The sequence below is a fragment of the Lactuca saligna genome, chromosome 8, assembly GCF_052625555.1.
Source record: "Lactuca saligna cultivar CGN05327 chromosome 8, ASM5262555v1, whole genome shotgun sequence".
Taxonomy (NCBI): domain Eukaryota; kingdom Viridiplantae; phylum Streptophyta; class Magnoliopsida; order Asterales; family Asteraceae; genus Lactuca; species Lactuca saligna.
This window is the reverse complement of record NC_136424.1, coordinates 86,364,704-86,381,469: the sequence shown is the minus strand read 5'-3', so window position 1 is coordinate 86,381,469 and position 16,766 is coordinate 86,364,704.

Here is a 16,766-nt window from a genome sequence, read left to right as displayed (position 1 = left end):
GTGGGAGAGGTTCTGATAGTGCGTGAGTTCCCGGATGTATTTCCGGAGGAGTTGCCGGGTGTACCTCCTGTGAGGCAGGTGGAGTTCAGTATCGATTTGGTTCCGAGGGTCGCGCCTATCGCCAAGGCGCCCTATCGCCTTGCGCCTCCAGAGATGCAGGAGTTATCCTCGCAGCTTTAGGAGCTGCTGGGAAAGGGGTTTATTCGGCCGAGTAGTTCACCGTGGGGAGCTCCTATCCTTTTTGTCAAGAAAAAGGATGGTTCACACCTGATGTTCATTGATTACAGGGAGTTGAACAAATTGACGGTCAAGAACCCTTACCCGTTGCTGAGGATTGATGATTTGTTCGATCAGTTGCAGGGAGCATCTTGGTTTTCCAAGATCGACTTGAGGTATGGATATCATCAGGTGAGGGTGCGAGATGAGGATATCCAGAAGATAATGTTTAGGACTCGTTACGAGCATTACGAGTTCGTGGTGATGCCTTTCGGGCTCACCAACGCACCAGCGGTGTTCATGGATCTCATGAACAGGGTGTGTAGACCGATGTTGGATCGCTCAGTGATCGTATTCATCGATGACATTTTGGTGTATTCGAGATCTAGAGAGCAGCATGAGGAGCATCTGAGGGAGATCCTAGGGGTTTTGAGATCGGAGAGGCTTTATGCCAAGTTCTCCAAGTGTGATTTCTGGTTACGAGAGGTCCAGTTCCTGGGGCATCTCGTTAACCAGAAAGGGATATTGGTCGACCGGCCAAAATTGAGGCAGTGATGAGTTGGGAGGTGCCGAGGTCACCCACGGAGATCAGGAGTTTTCTAGGACTGGCAGGCTATTATCGGAGGTTCATCAGGGATTTCTCCAAGATCGCCATGCCACTCACTAAGTTGACCCGAAAGGGTGTAGTTTTTGCTTGGGGTCCAGAGCAGCAGGCCTCCTTCCAGACACTTCGCCAGAGATTATGTGAAGCCCCGGTGTTAGCCCTTCCGGAGGGAATGGAGGATTTTGTGGTATATTGTGACCCGTCGATATCAGGGTTGGGAGCAGTGCTTATGTAGAGAGGCCATGTGATAGCGTATGCATCGAGGCAGCTGAAGCCTCATGAGGCAAGGTATCCTACCCATGATTTAGAGTTAGGGGCAGTAGTGTTCGCCCCTAAGATCTGGCGTCACTATCTATATGGGTCCGATGTACCATATACACGGATCACAAGAGCCTGAAATACTTGATGGATCAGCCCAACCTGAATATGCGATATAGGAGATGGCTGGATGTGGTAAAGGATTATAATTGCGAGATCCTGTACCACCCGGGGAAAGCCAACGTGGTGGCCGATGCCTTGAGTCGTAGGGCGGAGAGTGCTCCGATGTGTGACATTTGTATGAGATTGACAGTGATGACTCCGGTGTTAGACACCATTCGAGGAGCTCAGACCGAGGCCGTTTGACAAGAAAACCAAAAGAGAGAGCGGGTTATCGGGTAAGTATCGGAGTTCGTTACCGATGGTCGGGGGCTTATGACGTTTGAGGGTCGGATTTAGGTGCCGCATGTGGGCAGAGCGCGTACCATTTTGATGGAAGAGGCTCATCGATCGAAGTTCTCGATCCATCCTGGGGCCATTAAGATGTATTTGGACCTGAAAAGGGAGTATTGGTGGCCCTGTATGAAGAGGGACGTTGCATGGTTCGTGGAGAGGTGCCTAACATGTCGCAGGGTTAAGGCTGAACACCAGAGACCGCACAGCAAGTTGCAGCCGTTAGAGATTCCCGAGTAGAAGTGGGAACAGATTGCCATGGACTTTATCACCAAATTGTCGAGGACTGCGAGGGGCGTCGATGCAATTTGGGTGATTGTAGACCGGTTGACGAAGAGCGCTCATTTCCTCGCTATTAACGAGAGCTCTTCCGCAGAGATGTATGTGAGGGAAGTGGTAGCACGGCATGGAGTGCCAATCTCGATTGTCTCAGACCGAGATGTGCGTTTCACCTCTAGATTCTTGAAGAAATTCCATGAGGAATTGGGTACTAGACTGCATTTCAGTACTGCGTACCACCCCCAGACTGACGGACAGAGTGAGCGGACGATTCAGACGCTCGAGGATATGCTCCGAGCATGTGTGTTGGACTTCGGCGGGAGTTGGGACACGTACTTACCCTTGGCGGAGTTTCCCTACAACAACAGCCATCATTCGAGCATTGGTATGCCACCCTTTGAGGTGTTGTGTGGGGGGAAGTTTCAGACCCCCATTTGTTGGGGAGAAGTGGGGCAGCGTGTGATGGGTAGTACGGAGATAGTGCTTCAGACGTCAGAGCAGATCCAGCAGGTCAGGCAGAGGTTGTTGACCGCTCAGAGTCACCAGAAGAGTTATGCTGATAGGCGACGATCTGAGCTCGAATTTCAGGTCGGTGATTTGGTGATCCTGAAGGTATCTCCTTGGAAAGGAGTGATCCGTTTCAGGAAGAGGGGCAGGTTGGGGCCCCGGTATATTGGGCCGTTTAGAGTGATCGCAAGGGTGGGCAGGGTAGTGTATCGCTTGGAGCTACCAGCAGAGTTGGGTCAGATTCATGACACCTTTCACGTGTCGTAGTTGCGAAAATGTATAGCCGATGAGTTGGCAGTGGTACCATTGGAGGATATTCCGGTGGATGCGAGTCTTAATTATGCTGAGAGACCGGTGGCGATCAGGGATCGGAAGATCAAGGTTTTGAGGAACAAGGAAGTGCCTCTGGTTTTGGTTCAGTGGAAACATCGGATGGGGTCCGAGATGACTTGGGAGTCAAAGTCGGAGATGCGAGGGAAGACTCCAGAGTTGATCGAGGAATGAGACTTTGGGGGCGAAGTCCGGTTCTAATGGGGGAGAATTGTAACACCCCGAGATTCAGGTGCATTTCTTTTACCCTTACTCTTTGTCATTAGTCATGTTTAGCCCTTGTGTGGAGAAGAGTTAGCAAGTGAGTACGTTGGGCGTACCAGAGGGGTACGTTGTGCGTACTCATGTGCTTAGAATGGATGCGAATCGCCAAGGTACGTTGGGCGTACCCAGAGTTACACCGGGCGTACCCGGCCCAGGTGCAAAACCCTAATTCGTCTTGTGCACTATTTAAAGGGTGCTATGGCTCATTTCTCAACCTCCATATCAGTGAGTGAAACCCTAAAAGAGAGCTTCCCACCGTCCTTAGTGTGTGTGAGTGTTATTGGAGCTAATTGTGATTTGGTGACTTAGTGAAGAAGAAGGAAAGGAGTTCCTGGAAGCTAAAGCTAGAGGTGCCATTTTGGATCTGAGATCTACAGAGCAAGGGACTACACTTAGAGGTATAAAGTTCAAAACTTTCCTCTTCTTTTGATTTGTTGTTGCATGTGCTTTTGCTAGGGCTAAAAACCCCAAAGGTAGAGACTTTATGAGTGTAAAGTGCTCCATGGTTCGAGATCTGTCCCCATTCAGTGCTATTAGTGATTTAGAGCCATAAAGTTTCCATCTTTAGTGTTAGTTTGAGGTCATGCTTGAGTAATAAGCCTTCTAGGGTTAGAGGATGGAATATTATAGGAGTTGGTGGCTTGTTCAGCCATGCAAAGCCATAAAGTCATCAACTTTATGGATTAAGAGGCTTAGATGTGGTCGGATCTAGAATTTCGACGTGAGTCTTAACTGTTTAAGACCTAAAGAGTTAAAGGGCTGAAGCTGTGGAGTACGCCGGGCGTAATCCCAGTACGCGCCGCGTACTAGGTGGCGTTCCCCGATCCTAAGATGCAGCCGGGTACGCTCAACGTACACATCTGGTACGCGCAGCGTAACTCGGAAAGTTGACTTTTGGGTTGACTTTTAGGGTATGATCTATTGTGGGGCCTTTTGAGCTGTAAGAGGGGTAAAATGGTCTTTTACCCTTCTGAGAGTGTCATAAGAGGACATAGTCTAGCCTTTGAGAGTTATAATAATTAGAGTATTTATTTTATATGATTAGGCGGAGGTTAGACCAGCGTTACCGAGTCATAGATTACCGAGATACCCGAGGTGAGTCTTCTCACTATACTTTACCTAGTGTGGTAACAGAGTTATGTGATAGAGTATTTTAGAGTTATATGCCAGTGTAATTGCATGTTATTTATGTGCTATGATTTATTGTGATATGTGTTATGCATGATTCAGAGTTACAGAGTTAGGACCTTCGGGTCCACACAGTTAGGACCTTCGGGTCTACAGAGTTAGGGCTAGAGGGCCCATAGAGAGTTGGGGCTGGAGGGCCCCATTGAGACACATAGACCTGAGGGTCAATAGAGTTACAACCTCGAGTGGCTATTATGTGTTAGAGTGGTATATTGGGGAACTCACTAAGCATTTATGCTTACAGTGTTATGTGTTATGTGTTTCAGGTACCAGTGATGATCGCGGGAAGGCGCCGGCATGATTCGTACACACGCACACCGGAGTATATGTATTTTGATCTTGGGTTTTGTACTGATACAATGTTGACACAATCTTTTTATTTATGATTACAAATGATATTTTATGGTTTTCAAAAGTGAAAAATTGTTCAAATTTTTAAGGTGTTACATTTGCATTTCTTTTTTATGATTCTTTAACAAGGTGCAGGTTACATTGAATTGTAATTTAAGACAACTGAGCCGGAACTACCTAAACCATGGTGCTATGATAACGTAATTCTTATTAACATTTATGCTATGTGGTGGTGAACATGGGTTTTGGAGAAATTGAATTCAAACAAATTGGTGTAGGTGTTAATGACTTGAATCAGGCTACCTAATTGAACAAAGTCTAATCGAATGGGCAACTAAAATCAGAAATCCAAGTCCAATGGCAATAGTTTCCCATAAATGGCTGAATCATTTGCCAATAAGTTCTTCCTCTTTGGTTTTCCATATAGGCGTGTTCATGGATTGATTACATATTTGGTCAACACAAATAGATAATTCAAGATTATTTCAAAACGCCATCTCCTTATATTATTTCCCTAATTCGTTGATGTTTTTAAATTTTGCAGTTGTGTTGATGGAATGTGCTCATAACGGTCAACTCAAATCATGTTAGTTATTTCTCTGTTAACATAGGTATGCTTTCTTATTACTAACCTATCACTAACTTAAGAAGAATCTCCCATATAAACTAAATGAATGAAAGTATGGTCTTATTTATTTCTTTAACCCAATTGTTTAAGGTTAATTGCAAGAAATGTAATGAACTTTTATTTATCTGTGTTTTATAACATTTTATTTCCGTTTTCTTTTTATTAAAACATGTGTACTTTCAGTTTCATTGTTATTAAACCATTTTACTTTGAAAACATACCCAATTATGGAATTCTACTTTCATGCTTTTTCTTAGTTAAACATTATATTTTTAAAAGTCTATCCAATTATATCAATGGTAAGTGCTTTTTAATCGGTTCACATTGCTATAACTGAGTAGATTATTCAAAGTGAAACACTCTATTTTGAAAAAGTGAAAGTAGGATGCTATAACTTGAACCAATGAAAATAATTTCCTGTTTCTTTCATTTGACACTTATTCTTTTTATTGGTGTTTATATTGCAGGAGTATCCACTCCTACTTGAGTTGTATGTTGACAAAAATGAGCTAAAGATACTTCCCGAGAACAATAGTAACAACAAAGACCAACAGGGTTATTCAATCCCCAATTATTTTGACGTAATTTGTGCTTATGCATGATTTTGCTAGAAAAAGGACAAGTAAATTACAAAAACAATCTTTTTGATATGTAATTTTTTTGATTTAATCCTTATGTTTCGATACAACAAATAATTGTTTTAGAAAAAATCATAACATTTAACATAAATCCCATAATTCTATAATTTACTGAAAAATATTAAATTTTAGAATTATAGATGAAGTTTTGTGTTACGAATTAGCTAGCTTAATATGGGGGATTAATGCAATGTTGCCATAAATGCCATAAAAACATTGAAACAATTCTCTTTGGTTGTCAAAACTTTATTACATTCTTACAATTACATTATAGTTGGAAATACATTGTTAATTCAATATACATGTTATGGTGTATGCAGTATGAATGTTGAATTATTTTAAGGATTTTGGCCTGATTTTGCTTTTGATATATTCCCTTTTTATGTATGGAATTTATATTATCTTTTACAAATTCAGTCCTTTATGTCATCTTCATTTGTTTAAAAGAATAAGTAAAATATATAAATTTTGGTCTCATCTTGGTGGATATGATTGTTATGTTAAATTATTGATGGATGATTTGTATGGAAGTTTTGGTGCAGATCTTTTGGCTTTGTAAACAAAAATGACAACCGCCAAGGTTCCTTATTCAGTGATAATGAAAATTCAAGGAAAATTATTATTAGAATTATTAAATCACTTATAATATCCTTTAAAGCTATAATTGATTTATGATTTTATTTAGTTCGGTCAACAACATATATAAAATTGTTATTATATGAATGAGATGCACTTCATGGTGATTTTGAAAACAAATAACAATTGAGTAGTTAAATACTTGAATATAATGATCCAAGACATATTTCTTTAAAAATCCATTTTAGGAGTGTGTTTTTTATTTTTATCTTAAAATAACACGTCGAAAGAGAACAAATCGTCATTGTAAACAAATCTACGAAAAAAATTATTTGTCGTCGTCGCACATTTCATATTTTGTGCCGCCTGATGATGCAAAATTAATCATATGTTCATATATATTTGTAGGAAATCTTAACTTTTCATTTTTAATTCTTATTGATTTCGTTTATATTAGTATGACTCATATTAATAACTGTTTATATATAGTAAACTGTTTGCGCAAAAAAAACTAATCGTCTCTACAAACTAATTTCTAAATAAAATATTTGCACCCGGCGCTTAGCGCGGGTAAACGGCTAGTGTGTGTGTGTGTGTGTATATATATATATATATATATATATATATACAAATTACAAAATAATAATAATAATAATAATAAAATAAAAGATCATTTTTTATTATGGCGTGACTAATTTAGACGATGTACTAGAGATGGTGTTGTCGTGTTGGTTTCAAAAAAATTTAGCCGAAAAAAAAATCGCAAGTACTCATGCAAATATTGGTTTTAAAAAAAAAACTTTTAATTTGTTTATATTTGGCCATTATTTTGTACATCATATATCATCTCACTTGTTGAAACTATTCATATTTTATCCTAGTAACATATAGCTATCGGTCACAATGTTAAAATATGAAGATTTACAACAAGTTTGATGGTATGTTTACAAAAATAACTAATTATGAAGAAAATCAAATAGTTCGTTATCATTCTGAAATTTCCTTTTTGTATAAATATATAACTATTGCAGATATAATAGATAGAGATGAAAAGATTTCATTCAACTATGAATGGATACAAAAAAGAAATAAAATTTGATGGAGACAAAAAGATTCCATTCAACTATGAAGGGACACAAAAAAAAATATTCGGCTGTGAACGAATACAAATTTCTGTTAGCCATATTATTATTGTATGTATTTAGGCCCAAAGTGTAACGTCATATAATTTCCAACCAAAAGCTTTCATTTTACGACCATCAAAACATGAGTAATAAGTTTAGATTCCAAAGTAACAATGTAGTCACAACCGATTACATAACAAAAGATAACAAGATAGTTTCCCCGAGTGTGTGTACGGTCACGCTGGCGCCTTCCCACAGTCCTCACTAGTACCTGAAACACATAATTCAACAACTGTAAGCATAAAGCTTAGTAAGTTCCCAAAATACAACATACACACATACGCCTTTCCAGGCCTTGACCTTCCGGTCCATGTGTCTCAGGGGACTTCCGTCCCGACTGGGTAAACCTTCCGGTCCTACCCACGTCAACCCTTACAGTCCATATGACCACGCCTTCCGGCCCATATCATGTTGCCTTCCGGCCCAAATCAAACATATCATACATGACACATATAACACACATAAGGCATATATTTCATATCATACTCGACCTTCCGGTCACATAGTCAAAACCCTTCCGGGTACAGTATAGTGAGAAGACTCACCTCGAATGCCTCGCTAAGTCACTAATCGTGAATCCTGAAATCACTCGGGCTCGAACCATAAATATATAATTATTCACTCGGGCTCGAACCATAAATCACTCAGGCTCGAGCTGCAATCCTCCTATGATATTATAAATATATAATTATTACTTGTACCACAAAGGTGGGCCATCCTTATCAAGTCAACACAGGTTGACTTGGTCAATCGTCTTTAATTAATTTGGACCGGACTCGGCGAGTGCACACTAGTGACTCGGCGAGTCTACGCATTTTAATCAACTATCAGGGTTATTCCCCTTTGACTCGTCGAGTACTCCCCCGACTCGACGAGTTCCCCCTGGGCCTGAATCACAGGGCCACCGCGACTCAACTCGTCGAGTCGAAGGTCAACTCGGCGAGTCCCAACCTGACTCGGTCCACCTGTCAAAACCTTTCCAACTCTCTACGACTCACTGAGTCGCCCACAACTCGGTCCGGACTACACACAGGATGGTCTCAAAGACAATCTTCAAGCGACTCGGCGAGTCTGTTCTTCAGACTCGGCGAGTCCATGCCATGCACCAGCTAAAACTGGCTTTTGCGGTCAGATCCGTTCCATACATACATAGATCTGGCCTTCCCAAGCTTATTTGTCACGTAAAGTCTCAGTCTTGGTTGCCATGCAATGCATACAAGGCTTATTTTGAAGAAACAACCTCTAATATGGCAAGTTTAGCTTCTAACTCAAAAGAATGGACATAAAGCTTGTCATAAGGGGTCTCCTGGACCTGCTAAAGTCCAGATCTAGGTTCCATATCTCCATGGGACCTCTCATACTTCTTATTCAAGCCAAGAAATGCAAGAAGAAACCCTAGATTTGGCACATCAACACAAAACACAAAGTTTGGCTCTGAAAATTACCTCAAGAAGACTCCCTTGATGAAATAGCAACAGAACTAAGCTCCCCAACACTTCAAGCTTGCTCCTCTCCCTTCTTTCCTTGCAATATCACACAAAATGATGAACAAATGGCCTTCAAACACACTCACAAGGGCTTACAGACGTATGGAGGCTCTTAGGGTTCAAGGTGGCCGCAAATGAGGGCCATAAGGTCCTTTAAATAGGGCTTAGGACCGGGAAATTAGGGTTTCATTAAACAGTGCGGACTCGCCGAGTCCATCCCTTGGACTCGTCGAGTCCGGACGTGAACCCCCGCCCAAAACCGCGACCCGACTCGGCAAGTTCGACCTCCAACTCACCGAGACCCCTCACAGAATGTCAAAAATATATGAAATGAAGGTACCTAGGGATCCGGGCTGTTACAATTCTCCCCCACTAGAATAAGACTTCGCCCTCGAAGTCCCGCTAGGCAAAAAGCTCCGGATGCTGCTCCCGCATCTCAGGCTCCGGCTCCCAGGTCATCTCTAATCCCTTCCGATGCTGCCACTGAACCAATACCAGGGGTACCTCCTTGTTTCTCAAAACCTTGATCTTCCGATCTTTGATGGCTACAGGTCTTTCAGCATAATTCAGGCTTGCATCCACCTGAATATCCCCTAATGGAACCACCGCTGATTCGTCGGCTATACATTTCCTCAGTTGCGACACATGGAAAGTATCGTGAATCTGTTCCAACTCTACTGGCAAGTCTAAACGGTAGGCTACCCGGCCCACCCTTGCGATCACACGGAAAGGACCAATATATCGGGGCCCCAACTTGCCCCTCTTCCTGAACCGAATCACTCCTTTCCAAGGAGAGACCTTCAGGAGTACGAGATCACCAACTTGGAACTCAAGCTCGGACCGTCGCCTGTCTGCATAACTCTTCTGTCGGCTCTGAGCGGTCAACAACCTTTGCCTGACCATCTGAATTTGCTCGGTCGTCTGAAGCACGATCTCCGTGCTACCCATAACCTGCCGTCCCACCTCACCCCAACAGATGGGGGTGCAACACCTCCGCCCATACAACAGCTCAAAGGGCGGCATACCAATGCTCGAATGATGGCTGTTGTTATACGAGAACTCTGCTAAAGGTATATAGGTGTCCCAGCTCCCTCCGAAGTCCAACACACATGCCCGAAGCATGTCCTCGAGTGTCTAAATTGTCCGCTCACTCTGACCGTCTGTCTGAGGATGATATGTCGTACTGAAATGTAACCTAGTACCCAAATCTTCATGGAATTTCTTCCAGAACCTGGAAGTGAAACGCACGTCGCGGTCCGAAATAATCGAGATCGGCACCCCGTGCTGAGATACTACTTCCCTCACATATAACTCAGCCAACTTCTCCGCAGAAGAGCTCTCGCTAATGGCTAGAAAATGAGCGCTCTTTGTTAGCCGATCCACGATCACCCAAATCGCATCGACTCATATCGCCGTTCGCGGTAACTTGGTGATGAAATCCATAGAGATTTGTTCCCACTTCCATTCGGGAATCTCTAGCGGTTGCAGCTTACCGTGCGGTCGCTGGTGTTCGGCCTTGACCTGCCGACAAGTCAAGCACCTCTCGACGAACCAAGCGACATCCCTTTTCATACATGGCCACCAGTACTCCTTCTTGAGATCCAAATACATTTTCGTAGCACCAGGATGAATCGAGAATTTCGATCGATGTGCTTCCTCCATCAAAATAGTGCGCGCACCTCCCACAAACGGCACCCAAATCTGTCCCTGAAAAGTCATAAGCCCTCGACCATCCGTAACAAATCCTGATACCTGACCTACAACCCGTTCCTTCTTCTGGTGTTCCGGCTTCGCAGCCTCCATCTGTGCCCCTCGAATAATATCCAGAATCGGGGTCAAAACCGTCAACCTCATACAAATATCTCAGATCGGGGCGCTATCCGCCCTACGGCTCAATGCGTCGGCTACCACATTAGCCTTGCCCGGGTGGTACAGGATCTCACAATCGTAATCCTTCACCACATCCAACCACCTCCTCTGTCGCATATTCAGATTTGGTTGATCCATCAAGTATTTCAAGCTCTTATGGTCCGTGTAAATCGTACACCAAACCCCGTACAAATAGTGTCGCCAGATCTTGAGGGCAAACACCACCGCCCCTAATTCCAGGTCGTGCGTGGGAAATCTCGACTCATGAGGCTTCAACTGCCTCGAAGCGTACGCTATCACATGACCCCTCTGCATAAGTACCGCCCCCAAACCCGATATAGAGGCATCACAGTATACCACAAAATCCTCCATCCCTTCCAGGAGTGCAAGCACTTGAGCCTCGCACAATTTTTGACGAAGCGTCTCAAATGAAGACTGCTGCTCTGGTCCCCATGAAAACGTAACACCCTTCCGGGTCATCCTAGTAAGTAGCACAGCGATCTTGGAGAAATCCTTGATAAATTTGCGGTAATATCCAGCCAAACCCAGAAAACTCCTGATCTCGGTGGGCGATCTCGGCACCTCCCACCTCAACACCGCCTCAATCTTGGCCGGGTCGACCAATATCCCCTTCTGGTTCACAAGATGCCCAAGGAACTGGACCTCTCGTAACCAGAAATCACACTTGGAGAACTTGGCATACAGTCTCTCCGATCTCAAAACCCGAAGAATCTCCCGCAAATGTTCCTCATGCTGGTCCCTAGTCCTCGAATACACCAAAATATCATCGATAAATACGATCACCGACCGATCCAGCATCGGTCGGCACACCCAGTTCATGAGATCCGTGAATGCGGCCGGGGCATTGGTGAGCCCAAAAGGCATCACCACAAACTCATAATGTCCATAACGAGTCCTGAAAGCAGTCTTTTGGATATCCTCCTCACGAACCCTCATCTGATGATATCCCGACCCCAAGTCAATCTTGGAAAACCAAGATGCCCCCTGCAACTGATCGAACAGATCATCGATCCTAGGTAACGGGTATCGGTTCTTAACCGTCAACTTGTTCAACTCTCGATAATCGATACGCATCCGATGTGAACCATCCTTCTTCTTGACGAACAAAATCAGTGCTCCCCAAGGCGAACTACTCGGTCGAATGAATCCCTTTCCCAACAGCTCCTGAAGCTGCGAGGATAATTCCTGCATTTCCGGTGGAGCGAGACGGTAAGGCACCTTGGCGATGGGAGCCGCTCCCGGAACCAAATCGATACGAAACTCCACTTGCCTCTCCGGAGGCACACCTGGTAACTCCTCGGGGAACACATCCGAAAACTCGCATACAACCGAAACGTCATCAATCGAATTGGGCCTCTCCGCGGTCACACGAGTATCCATCACATAGGCTATGAATCCATCACAGCCCTGCTACAAACTCTTCCTTGCCCTGGCCGCCGAACAAAACGCTGACCCACACCGAGTCCCCTCGCCATAAACCGTGAGCACTCCCCCACTAGGGTCTCGAATCATCACCAGCTGTCTCTCGCAGTCAATGACTGCTCCAAACTTGCTCAACCAATCCATGCCCACGATAATGCAAACATCCTCCATAGCTATAGGGACCAAGTCTATAGGAAACTCGACCCCAAAAATCTCGAGCACGCATCCTCGAATCACCTCGGTGGCGTATACCGCTCTCTCATTCGCTATAGCAACTCGCAGGGGACGACTCATCGTCTCCCGATCGATATCGATGTGCTGGCTAAAAGCCAACGAAACAAAGGACCGACTCGCACCCGAGTCGAATAATACCAAAGCAGGCACATGATTCACAAGAAAAGTACCTACGCATATAGTAATATAAGCATAATATCTCAGCATAAATGTAAATACATGAAAGAATACATACCGGCCACTACATCAGGCGCCGCGCGGACCTCCTCCGCCGTCAACTGGAAAGCTCTCCTACGAGCCTTCGGAGCCTCGGTCTTCACTGGTCGAACCTCAGGAACCCTGGTAGCAGGCGAAGATCCCTGGCGAAGCTGGGGGCACTCGGCCTTCCGATGGCCAGTCTGGTTGCAATGGAAGCAAACCATAAATCCCTTAGGGCAATCCCTCACAATGTGCCCCTCCTTGCCACACTTGTAGCAAGCACCCGATCGACATGCCCCCTCGTGACCCTTGCCACACTTCCCACAAGTGCGGCTCTTCTGTCCTCCGGATCTCAAATCAGCGGACTTGGTCCGCTTGGCTGCCGGCTGCAACTGAGCCGGCCGCCGATCCACCCGTTGAGACTCGACCTCCTCCCTGGCCTGGGTCTCCAACTCGATCTCACGCTTCCTGGCATTCGCCTGAAGCTCAGCAAAAGTCTGATATGACGAGTTCGATACGAACTCCCGGATGTCTCTCCTCAGCACTCCCAAATACCGGCTCATCCGAGCCTGCTCCGTGGACACCTGCTCGGGGCAGAACATCGCCCTCTCATGAAACTTCCGCGTGATCACTGTAACCGAATCATTACCCTGCTTGAGGGTCAAGAACTCCTGAACCAACCGTTCCCTCTCCACCGGGGGAACATACTCGTCTCTGAACATAGCAGTAAATCTCTCCCGAGTCACGGCTAAAACCTCCGCAAGAGTGAAGTTCACCGTCACAAACTTCCACCAATCCTTTGCTCCCAGGTGGAGCTGGTTCAAGGCGAACCGCACCCTCAGATGCTCCGGACATGAACAAGTATAGAAGCATCCCTCGATATCAGCAATCCACCTCATCGCAGCAATCGGATCCTGCGTCCCGTCAAACTCTGGTGGTTTCGTGTTGCTGAACTCCCGGAACAGCAACGAGTCACCCCCCTGTGGTCTGGCAGCGGCCACAGCTGCGGTAGCTGCAGCGGCGACAGCCTCAGTCAACGCGGCGTACCGCTCATCAAATGTCTCCATCAGCGTGGTCTTAATAGACCCAAACATCTCCGGAATCTCGGCCCGGATCGCTGCAGCTACCTCCTCATGAATCATCTGACGAAGCTCCTCGTCAGGCACTCCACTCGTACCAGGTCTGTGTCGTGGTCCAACCATGATGTCTCTAAAATACAACATAAAAATATCAGAGACTCTATCGGGCAGAATCGCACTCGATAACGCAGTCCTACTCAGTCTCCGATACTCAGGGATTCTTAGTTGGGCTGCCCACTGACCCGGTGTCCTTGGTAGTACGGGCCCAATACTACCAATTACACCGCGTCGGTATTCACCCCAAGTCCTCCTCCCCAAACCCCGAATCCTGAGTACTCTATTCTTGTCATACTCTAGTTACCCACTCGCTCTCGAGCACCTCATAGAAGCAGGTTTCCCTAGACTAAGGCATCACAAAATCAGGCCACTCTAGTCCTAATATGTATACCTAGTCTACTAGCATGCGTATCATATCATATCATATATCGTAACACATATAATAAGAGTATTTTGGGGATTTTTTTACCGTTCGGGCGCTGGCTGACCATACACACTTTTTCTTCTTTGGTCGTCTCACCTATCAAAAATGTATTACTTATTTATATATATATATATATATATATATATATATATATATATATATATATATATATTTCAAATTCCCGGTTTGAGTTCAGTTACGCCCAAAGGTGTACCCGAATCCCTCAAACCAAGGCTCTGATACCAACTTGTAACGTCATAAAATTTCCAACCAAAAATTTTCATTTTACAATCATCAAAACATGAGTAATAAGTTTAGATTCCAAAGTAACAATGTAGTCACAACCGATTACATAACAAAAGATAACAAGATAGTTTCCCCGAGTATGTGTACGGTCACGCTGGCGCCTTCCCACGGTCATCACTAGTACCTGAAACACATAATGCAACAACTGTAAGCATAAAGCTTAGTAAGTTCCCAAAATACAACATACGCACATACACCTTTCCAGGCCTTGACCTACCGGTCCATGTGTCTCAGGGGACTTCCATCCCGACTGGGTAAACCTTCCGGTCCTACCCACGTCAACCCTTACAGTCCATATGACCACGCCTTCCGGCCCATATCATGTTGCCTTCCGGCCCAAATCAAACATATCATACATGACACATATAACACACATAAGGCATATATTTCATATCATACTCGACCTTCCGGTCACACAGTCAAAACCCTTCCGGGTACAGTATAGTGAGAAGACTCACCTCGAATGCCTCGCTAAGTCGCTAATCGTGAATCCTGAAATCACTCGGGCTCAAACCCTCGAGCTGCAATCCTCCTATGATATTATAAATCTATAATTATTACTTGTACCACAAAGGTGGGCCATCCTTATCAAGTCAACACATGTTGACTTGGTCAATCGTCTTTAATCAATTTGGACCGGACTCGGCGAGTGCACACTAGTGACTCGGCGAGTCTACGCATTTTAATCAACTATCAGGGTTATTCCCCTTTGACTCGTCGAGTACTCCCCCGACTCGACGAGTTCCCCTTGGGCCTGAATCACAGGGCCACCGCGACTCAACTCGCCGAGTCGAAGGTCAACTCGGCGAGTCCCAACCTGACTCGGTCCACCTGTCAAAACCTTTCCAACTCTCTGCGACTCACTGAGTCGCCCACAACTCGGTCCGGACCACACACAGGATGGTCTCAAAGACAATCTTCAAGCGACTCGGCGAGTCTGTTCTTCAGACTCGGCGAGTCCATGCCATGCACCAGCTAAAATTGGCTTTTGCGGTCAGATCCGTTCCATACATACATAGATCTGGCCTTCCCAAGCTTATTTGTCACGTAAAGTCTCAGTCTTGGTTGCCATGCAATGCATACAAGGCTTATTTTGAAGAAACAACCTCTAATATGGCAAGTTTAGCTTCTAACTCAAAAGAATGGACATAAAGCTTGTCATAAGGGGTCTCCTGGACCTGCTAAAGTCCAGATCTAGGTTCCATATCTCCATGGGACCTCTCATACTTCTTATTCAAGCCAAGAAATGCAAGAAGAAACCCTAGATTTGGCACATCAACACAAAACACGAAGTTTGGCTCTGAAAATTACCTCAAGAAGACTCCCTTGATGAAATAGCAACAGATCTAATCTCCCCAACACTTCAAGCTTGCTCCTCTCCCTCCTTTCCTTGCAATATCACACAAAATGATGAACAAATGGCCTTCAAACACACTCATAAGGGCTTACAGACGTATGGAGGCTCTTAGGGTTCAAGGTGGCCGCAAATGAGGACCATAAGGTCCTTTAAATAGGGCTTAGGACCGGGAAATTAGGGTTTCATTAAATAGCGCGGACTCGCCGAGTCCGGACGCGAACCCCCGCCCAAAACCGCGACCCGACTCGGCGAGTTCGACCTCCAACTCGCCGAGTCCCCTCACAGAATGTCAAAAATATATGAAATGAAGATACCTGGGGATCCGGGCTGTTACACAAAGTATTAGTATTATAGCCCATAATGTGTGTGTGTGTGTGTATATATATATATATATATATATATAGCGCGGACTCGCCGAGTCCGGACGCGAACCCCCGCCCAAAACCGCGACCCGACTCGGCGAGTTCGACCTCCAACTCGCCGAGTCCCCTCACAGAATGTCAAAAATATATGAAATGAAGATACCTGGGGATCCGGGCTGTTACACAAAGTATTAGTATTATAGCCCATAATGTGTGTGTGTGTGTGTGTGTGTATATATATATATATATATATATATATATATATATATATATATATATATATAGATTAATGAGAATGAGCCGATTCAGGGGAAAACATACACAATTACATGGTATTAGAGACCATCGTGTACAACCCTAATTCCGATCCTATCTCTCTTGTGCGGCACCCTTCTCTTTGTCGCCACTATTCTCTTCCGACTCGTTCCCCTTTTTACTTTTACCTGATACTCTTTAATCGATCGCTGCTTTATC